Here is a 10,395-nt window from a genome sequence, read left to right on the forward strand (position 1 = left end):
AACAATTGTATATATATATATATATATATATATTCAGGTACGTAATTTATTTATTATATAAACGAAAGGCTAAAAGATTCAGTAATCTCACCAGGTCCCATTTGGCTATAATCATGTCATCCTCCAAGGAGTTCAGGGAATGTTCCTGCATAAAAATTAAGGATAAATCAAAATTCTCAGGAGCATAAACAATACGAGCCGGCACCTTCGGCAAGGAGTTAAAATCACTGAAAAACAATCAAATGAGGACATTTATTATTGTAATATAAATCAAACATGCATCTACATCACTGTAAAATAAATAACCTACAAAAAAGGGCTCGTCCCCAGGCCTATCTTGACCCCGGCGCAAACGTCTGGAGTGGTTATAAGCAGGATCGATGGACCTCGGATGAACGAAACCACTCTGAAAGTTAATACTCATATAATAAAAATAAAATTACAAATTAGATAGGTATGAAGGGTACTAACCGGCGCCGAATATCCGCGAACGTCGAAACGTTCGAATTTGAATAAATAAATTTATTCCTGGTACCAACTAGTATGCTCAAACAAGAGCCGAGTCGACGATGGGCAGGAAGAATGGTCCCGGGCCCATGGATGGAAAACATCAATCCGTAATGGAGCCGGCAGGTAATCCCGAAAATAGATCTCATAGCTAAAAGAGAAATTAAAGATAAGTACTAAAACAGCCTATAAAATCCAACAAAACAAAATAAAAGGTCAGGATTAAAACGCCAAACACTAAAACAATATATATTCACAATTTTACAAAAAAAAGAGGCATTCAATCTTTTTCAGGATTCATTTATTTTTATTCCCGAATAAATGCATATTCCAGTGAATATACGGGCGCACATCGCGCGTTCACATCTCTCGATTTTTATTTCTTAACATAAGAAATATGCAAACTTAAAAATCCATTATCAAGACAGATTTTTTCTAACAGTATGTGTTAAATGTTTTTGAAACAATAATACAATTAAATATATATATAATGAATAAATGAGAAAACTGACTTGAATTGTATTATTTATAAACCAAAGCGCTGAAAATGAAAACAAGCTTATTATGAATTAAAGAATAACGAAATTGGAGAATTTAGAACAAAACTTAGAAAATAGAACAATGTAAAATCGTTAAAAAATCGAATATTTTAAGATTCAAATTTTGGAAACTAAAAAAACTCGATACTATTGAATTTTGACTATTTTAAATCCCAAATGATTAAGATCAATGTCAAGGATTCTGATCAGTCTAGAATTAAAAAATTTTTTACAGACGACAAAATTAAAATTTAATATTAAACGTGACTAGGAATATTTCTCTGAAATAAAAAAAAATAAACAAATTAAAAATATTTCATTATGCATCTAAAAATTAAATCAGTAGATTGAAATTACAAAACTGAAACCTATAAAAGGAAAGCATTAGAAATTGATCGTTCAATATGTATTATTCAGAACTCTAAAATTGTAAACATTTATTATCATAAATTCTGGAAAAATACTAATCAAATATTCATCAATTTAAAATTATGTGGTTTTCATATCTATAACTAAAAATCGTACAACTCAAAAGATATTATACATTAAAAATTAAAAAAAAAATAGTTTGTGTAATATGATTAAACCTCTCAAAATCATACAAATCTAAAGTTCACAATTCAAAATTGTGTTAAAATCAAATCTGAAATTTAAAAATTAAATCGAATCGCTACAGAAGAAATAATAAATATAATTTTCCGATTATTCAATCCATTACAGAATGTCACATAAAATAAAACATTTTAACAAACTTACCCAGTCCTGGAATTATTAGGAAATTCTCCTCGAGTCATCAAGCTGAGCTTAGAGCTCAACAAGTCTCTCAGAGCCACCAAACTCCGGGCACCGGAAGAAAAATCCCAACTCTGCACAACGTGCACCACCTCCAAACAGTCGAACAGACTGGGTACACCATTGATAATTCAAACCGACAATAAAGTAAAACAAACTAACTGTAAATTATTTAATCGACACCGAAAGAAAAAATTGTGCAGTAATGCGCGAAGTAACTGCACCAACTGCAAACTAAGCAGAAACAAACACCAAGACCCATTGCGGCACAACCCCCTTAGCTTCCACGAAGGTGAAGGTCAGATAAAATGCGAATATAACAAAAGCGATATATATAATACATAAATATGAAACAAAAACTTTCATTATTTTTATTAACACCAACGCTATCGAGGAGATAAACCAAAAAAAAAATAAATATATAAAAATTACCGAGGTGAAAGGTTATCGAGTGGGGATGGAAATTGGTTATCGGTCCGGACTTCACGGTACCACTTTTCTATCTGGATTTAATCCGGATTAAGGTTAAATGATTTCGATTCGACTTTTCAGTGTTTCTTCTCTGTGAAAGAAATAATTATCCGCTCAAATCTTCGACATTTAGCAACGGAGCCTACATCTCACAAACAATCATGGAGCTGGAAGCTTACCGAGTCGGAATAGAAAATTCTTTTCAAGTCAGACTTTACGGTACTATTATCCATTAAGAAAGTAAACTGCGGCTGACTTACATATTTTTTTCTCGTTATTATTCTTCCCTTATATTAGGTAATCATAGTAGGGTGAGATCGGCCAAGATAAAGTGGGGAAAGAAATGATAGGAACTCTGCTGAATCCTCTGTGGTTCTTGTGTTCTCCGAATATTTATTGACTCTTTGAAGTGCTAGAATGGTTTTCGAATCCTTGATTAACAACCTTGTAGAGGCTTACCGTAGCTCCTGCTTTATTTAGAGCTTCCCCAAAGAACTGGAAAAATTAATCCTGCGTTTTTAACTTCTGAGAACACAGTTGTTGAAGCTCGCGAACTTCGGCAGCAGCCTTTGGGGTTAGAAAAATTATCTATTCGTGTTCACAAACTTCGGTTTTCACTACGGTAGGATTTTTCCCAGTTTTCGTCGGAGGTTCTTTCTAGAGCGGTACCTTGATTTGCTCATGAGTTTATCGTTACCCGGTAAGTTAGGCATTTTTAGGCCGTATGATAACAATAAATAATATAAGTTCGCACAAAAATACTTCTTGAACCAAAGTCCAATGTCTTGCTGAAAAAGTGAAGCATGACCAAATCAAAAAATACCGAGACAATTAAGGCAAGGCCCCCTACAAAGTTAACTCGTCGCTTTTTTAGTTAATTTGGAAATACTGTAGCAAATTAATGCGTGAGCATGTGTTTCAAAAAGTACTGAGCCAATTAAGGCGAGGTCCCATAGCAATTTATTGCGTTTGTTTTTTATTTGACCTAGAAGTACTTAACTTCTAGACATGTATGTAGTTATTAATGCGGTACCCTTACTGCCATGTTTCTAAATTAGAGTAGTCTGCACAAATATAGTTCTTGAGCCAAACGTCCAATGTCTTGCAGAATCAGCGAAACATTGCCAAATCAAAAAACACCGAGCCAATTAAGGCAAGGTCCCCTATCAGATTGATGCGTGGGTTTTCGATTTGGTAATACTCTAGCAAATTAACGCGTAAGTAGGAGGTTCAAACCTTATTACTGTGTGTAACTGAAAATTTGTCAGTCACAATTAAGAGAATAATCAGCATAATCCTTGAAACCAGTTTCAAAATTCCGGCAAAAAACGGAAGAGTTGTAAAATTGAAAATACCGAGCCAGTGAAGGCGAGCTCCCCTAGCTAAGTAATACGTGGTTCTTTATTCAATTTGGGACCAATCTTCTTTCAAAAGAGTCATGTGATCATTTGAGTTTGAGACAGCTGCGATAATTGAAAATGATGAGTAGTACATAGAAATTCAAACAAAAAATAAGAATTTTCCAATTTCTTTCGGCTGCATAGTAACAAAAGTTACTAGTAGCGTGGATGAATGAAAAAACAGCAGGGCTAGGCCCTACAGCTGCCACCAGCATTTTGTCACGTACAAATGAACAATGAAATTATATTATCACTAACACTGAAAAACCAAACAAAAAGAAATGCGCTTCCTTTCCAGGTAATGATGTTGCTTGAAATTTTAAAACTTGGATTATACAGAAGAGTGAGGCTCCCCTTAAACTGAAGAAAGGACGTATGACAAAATTTTGCTTTCTTAATTTTTTAAACACTCAACTTGTTTAAAAGAAAACAACAAGCATGACAAATGATATGAAAGGAGACACGTCCTACAATGGGTGGAGCGTATCACATCAAAAAAGATACAAAATCGGTTCGATACCACTTACCAATACGAAGAATGTAGACCTCCGTTCATCTATCGAAGGGTTAGGGGAGAACCAGAAGGAAGGATACGTCCTTCGTCTTTCTTTTTTCAGTAATAAAAAAAAACGAGCGAATAAAACTTTTTCTTTTTTGAAAATTATTTTTAAACAATCCACTCAAGTCCTAGGACCCTAGTCCCAGGAGTTATAATTACTAGAATTTTCATTTTATTTTAGCAGGCGGGATATGACACGAGATCAAAGCATTACCGTCACCAGGCCGAGAAAAATATAGACACGCTAAACCGGGGCAGGTGGTTGATATAGAGTGTTCCCGTTACGGTCCCGCCTCCCGTCGGACAGAGTTTAATTTTAATGTCCGGATCAAAAACCCTATTAATCGATCACTCGATCAACAAAGCGACTCTCTCCCGTTACCGGGCAAAGAAAAGTATAGAACTATGAATAAAACGAAAACCGGCATAGGATGCGACGACTTACGTGTTGAGAAATTGCCTCTCAAAGTCCCGGCTGAAATCGGATCTCGAAGTACGGACGGGCAACATTTTGACGTTAATCTGGCTCGGGCCAGGTCAGTTAGCGAACTGCCGAAATTTACATTCGCCCAATACACGTTTATAGCTCATAGTTGGGGGGGGGGGGGGGGGGGGGGTTATTTACAAAACTGCAAAAATCTTGTTTGGAAAGGAAGGAACTGTGAACTCTTTCATATTTCAAAGAAAAACTTTGAATTTTAATTTGCACCGGAATCGATGCAGGTCGGAATTTTCTACTCAAAAGTGACTATTTATTACTTCCAACCCTTGATTGAGCGAACTAGGCATTTGGCGTTGCCCTTTTGCTGCGTGAACGTATGATTTTGTTGTGAATTTTACCACGTGTTCACGCTGTCAGCATGTGGGGTAGTCAATATATGTTTTCAAGGGACAGACTTACGTAAAAAGAGAGTGAGAAGATCGAGAGAAGAAGATAGTAGAGTGGTTGAGGTACAATGTACTATAGCTGCGATCATTGTGCATAGATTGGTTGCATGTGGGAAATATACGTACCCATGATGATGAGGGGAGGAAAAAGGAGGCAAGACCGAGTATGACATATGTAGAACAGCCCTATGTTTGAGCGTGGTCGAGAAAGAGAGAACAAGAATGGTGCTCTAGCGTATGCTTATATGTATGCGAACATGTCTAGCCTTGATTTGGGTAACGTAGCGTCAGCAATAGTTCTAAAGTTACGAGCGAGTGGAGTGACCTTGTAACTTGTACATATTCTTAAACCAATATGATTCGAAGTCATATTTTGAATCGCATTAATTAAAAAGAATTTACTTCTAAAATTCGCTCGCGATAAGGATCATTTAAAATTACAAGGAGTTTTAATTGTGTTATATCTCGTAACCTCTCGTAACCTGAAAGCTTGATAACAATCTGCGTACGTGGCATTCCAAGCTCCCGAGGACTAGCCTGCGAGTAAACTAAAATGATAAAGAAAACTATAATCCAGAGAAATAATTTGTATAAGTGACCCAAACTAATTCTCGGACAATCCCTTTCTTCTGGGGACATTTGGGATTATTCTCAGATGATTTCTCTTTCTTTTTCTTCTTTTTTAAGGAACTTAAAATTATTTTTTCGGAATCCACTCCGTCTTTATCCTCATCTTCTTACCATAGGTTTATCTCTTTATTGCACTACGTTGAAAATTCCAACGTATATCAATTCTGATGCAAATTAAATTACAATTTTTTTTCGAGAATACAAAAAACTTTGAACTACTTTACTTTTGTGAAGGGCTAACGAGGTTCCGGCAACGCAGGTGCAAAATTTCAAGCAAAGGTGTTCAGCTACATGAATTTCGCAAACATATAAATATAGTAAGTCGCATGGCGTATTCTTTCTCTTGACTTTTAAACCTGACTATTAACTGTCGAGGCGCATCAAACGAAAGTCATAATTACAGTCACTTAGGCAACTTAGCACAAGCGTCCAGTTTAACGAACAATTCTTTTATTGTTTTCGGTACGGCATCCGGTGTTAATCGACGCGATTGACGGATTTGATCAACTAAATTAAAATTATCGATCCGGACGTAAAACTATACCCCTTTTCGAATCTAAAAACGAAAAGGTGTAATTTTCTCGGAAGACTGTAATTCTCTTGAATGAGAAATAGATATTGTTACGTATAGTAATAAAATTAAATTATTAATTTTATTTGTTTAAAAATATTGGAGGATTTCAAGCCGCTCAGCTTTTAATAGATATTTTTAATGAAATCTGGTTTTAATTTTATGGGCGTCACTGTTCCTCTAGCCATATCTAGGGATCTTGTTACCTTACACTAGTTACTATAGATTAATTGAATAATTTGCTTAGTAATAATTTACAACGTCAGGAAAGGGATACAACAAAAATGAAATCAATTAATATTTTACTTTTCCCATTCTAATGAGAAAATAAGCTCGCCTATCAAGTTAGAAAATACTAAAATAGTTCAAACGATACAGAGATGGTTTTGTTTCGCTAAGTATTATGGGATTTTTCTTATAAGCAAAAAATAAGTGATTCCATTCTCTCATTTTTTATGCAAAACTAGCTGGAGGCCATTATGCACATTAGCGTAGCCTGTATGCATTTGTTGGCGTAAGGGAAAACTTTGATGTCCGCTACTTTATTTTAACGTCCGTCGTGGATGACTAGAAATCTACTAAATGCTCCGCTTTTCGGCCCGAACTAATCCGTGTCGCCCGACAAACTGAGAATTTAGATTATATGTGATGGGCCTTTTTGATGTACTATAGGGAACTTTTGGTAGGGAGTAATGTGGGGTAAAGTGTTTAAAATTGAATGAACTTCAAGGAATCATTTCCTAGATCATTGATTTTCCTACATGGCAAGTAATTTTATCGCTCTCATGACATTTAAAATGAGTAGTTCTGAAATGATTCAATTTCAAATTTGATCAAATATAGTTTCAGTCTCAAATATTCCATTTTCAACCTATAAAAATAAAAAATAAATTAATTAGAAAAAAGAACAATGATCGAATTATGAGCAATACTTGACTGAGCAAATAAAACGACCAATTATAAATCAAATGTTTGAAAGTGGACTTTTTAAAATAGAAAGCCTTGATTCATAAAAATTCAAAAGAGGTAAAAACTTTGAACGTTACTATTTTAATTGTTTTTACTTTTAAAATATTTAATTTGTAAGTTAAATAATAAAAGTTTGATGTATAAATTGCAATTTAACACTTAGTAGCCAATTTATTTTAAAAATCGATTAATTTGAAGATATGTTTTTTCCTGTGAGAAGTTTTGAAAATACAAAAAATTAATGTCAATCTTGAAATTATTTTAAATAACTTTAAAATTTTTTAAATTTTTATCTGGTTCGGAACACAAAATTTAGAATCTTTTTAAGTATTGTGGAAGGTTAAAAAAATTTTTTAAATTGTCCAAAAATATCTGAAATATTTTAAGGCAATTTTTTTAATTTTTCAGGTTTAATAAAAAATGTACGTAAAAATTGAATAATTGAAAAAGTGTACCTTTTTGACAATTTTAAAACGCATTTTTATTATTACTAAAGGGTTTTGAAAGGTTTCATGATAATAAACATATTTTGTTTATATTCTTTATAAAATTTCAAATTTTTTTTATTTTGGAAAAAATAATTTTTATATCTTTTTGAGAAATATCTCAAAAAAGACGAGAAAAATGTATACAATTATCGATTTAAAGCTACGTATGCAATTGAAGATTATTTTTTAATTATGTACTTATCAATTCACAATTAAATTGTGCAATTAGCGCGCGAACAAAAATGACTAGAAAAGTATAAAATAAGTCTACTGCCGGAGGCCGCAGGCACACGCGCACCCGTGCAAGTTGCACGAACGCGTTCGGCAAAATTCGAGATTGCTCGGACATACTCGGGAACATAGAGAAATAGCACTATACGAAAAATCGAGACATGAGTTATGATTTCTATAATAGGTCACAGGTTCCAGGCATGTTTATATTTAGAATTTAAATTTCTCAAATAAGTTATACAGGATATAACATTAACTTTCTAGCTTATTGAAGACAATGATAGAAATGTCAAATTTCGATATTTTCATATTAATAACTTGAATAGTTCAATATTTTTCCGTGTTTTCATTTACAAATATACTAACTTTAATTCATTTTCATCATTTATTTAAATGGAAGGTCTCTCAAAATATCTATTGGTATTAAAGATTGCATATTTTATATGAATTTACTTCTTTTCTTGATAGTTTTTAATTTTATCTCAGCTTTTCTTTGTGCATTAGACTCAGTATATTAGAAATGTACAATTTAAATTATCTTTCTAAACTACCTCCTCCTCGTCTCCACAACGACAATTTCATTAGTTGTTTGCCTTGTGCTAGGCAAAGGCAGGCTTAATGAGTATTGCTAACACATAGTCCCGCGGTACTTTAAATTGTTCTAATATTAAATTAATTCCGATTTTAATATCTTAATTACCGATTTGTTAATAATTTTCAAGTTTTACAATGTAATTACTTTTGCGTGATTAAGTTTGCAAGGCACTTTCAATTTGTTATCGCAATTAGATCTATTGCGTCCGAGTGATAAAATGATTCATAGCTCACTGGTTCACATCTCGAAACATGAAGTCTTTTCTTTTTTCTCTTGTTTCATTTTTTCGTCAAATTTAGGAATTTACTCAAAGTATTGTAGTAATAAGATTCTTCTATTTACCATACGAACTGGAAATCTCTTTTCTTATTTTCGTCAGGTTTCTGCTTGTGATCTGGTGTGGTAAAAAAGCAGCGGAAGGTACTGGTTGAAAATTTTTAATTCCACGAGCCTTTTGTAATTTCTGTCTGTCGGACCCGTACCCTATTGTTTTAATACATACAGATGAGTACGACTTTTCTTACTTGTACGTTCAGTTACTATTTAATTTTTATATTAGTACATGCTGTCAATTATCCTACTACACTGATTTTTAAACTTGGCGAGATAACTCAGAATATTCATTAGAACTTGTTTATATTCTACTTAATATTATTCTCTAAACATTTAAAAAATGTTCCCTTAAAATTTTAGAACATATTCTTCAGTGATTTTCAAGTAACACAGTTTATACTGACGCAGGTATAAATTGATGAATATTGGTTTTGTAAACTTTAAACACGTTTTTCTCAAAACCATATTTTTCAAATTGGCCCACATCATAGCTTCGAAAATAATTAATCTATTAGGCTAAAATGTTGTGGGAACTATATTTATAGTATTTTGCACTAAGTAGACCCAAATACGGAAAGAATTAATTGATTAAAACTTCTTTTTTAATACCAAACGTTAAAATGGAGCAGAACGCAAGTTCTGCTCCTTAATTTTATTACGATTTTACTGCTATACGAGTGCTCAATCTTTACAATTAAATCTTACAAATTAAATAAAAAAATTAAATCTTGAGTGGATGATTCTTTACAATTTCACAACTTAAATCGAGCTTAATGAAGTTTTATTCCTGATGAGGAGAGTGTTATACGAGGTCTGTTCAAAAAATAAGCGAACTGTTTGAATTTCGCGGCTCGAGTTGGTTTCAGGAGAATCCGCTTGGTGTCACTAAGTTCATTCTGATCAGCTGTTTAAAACGCAGTATTTCAGTCGCAGATACCTTCATTTGTTGATAAGCTACACGGTTTTAAGTAAAGAGTGTTTTTTTTGTGTTTGTCGGATTGTAGAATGGACAGCCTGAAAGAGCAACGAATTGCTGTTAAATTTTGTGTGAAACTCGGGAAATCTGCAACTGAAACATTTGCCATGCTCAACACGGCCTACGGTGATATTGCCATAAAGCGTACTGCATGCTTCAAGTGGCATGAACGTTTCAAGTTTGCCCGACAGTCGATTGACGATGATGAGCGTCCTGGGCGTCCTTCAACGTCAACTGACGGCCCACACGCTAACAAAATCAACACCCTGGTGCGCGAAAATAGACGTCTGACCATCAGGGAGCTTGCCGAAGAGTGTGGGAAATCAGTTGGATCTTGTCACGATATTTTGACCGAAAAATTGAAGATGCACTGCGTCACGACAACGCTCCAGCTAACTCAGCACTCAGAACTCGTGAGTTTTTAGCCAAACACTCGATTACTGTTC

Source organism: Belonocnema kinseyi, chromosome 1 (genome assembly GCF_010883055.1).
Source record: "Belonocnema kinseyi isolate 2016_QV_RU_SX_M_011 chromosome 1, B_treatae_v1, whole genome shotgun sequence".
NCBI lineage: Eukaryota > Metazoa > Arthropoda > Insecta > Hymenoptera > Cynipidae > Belonocnema > Belonocnema kinseyi.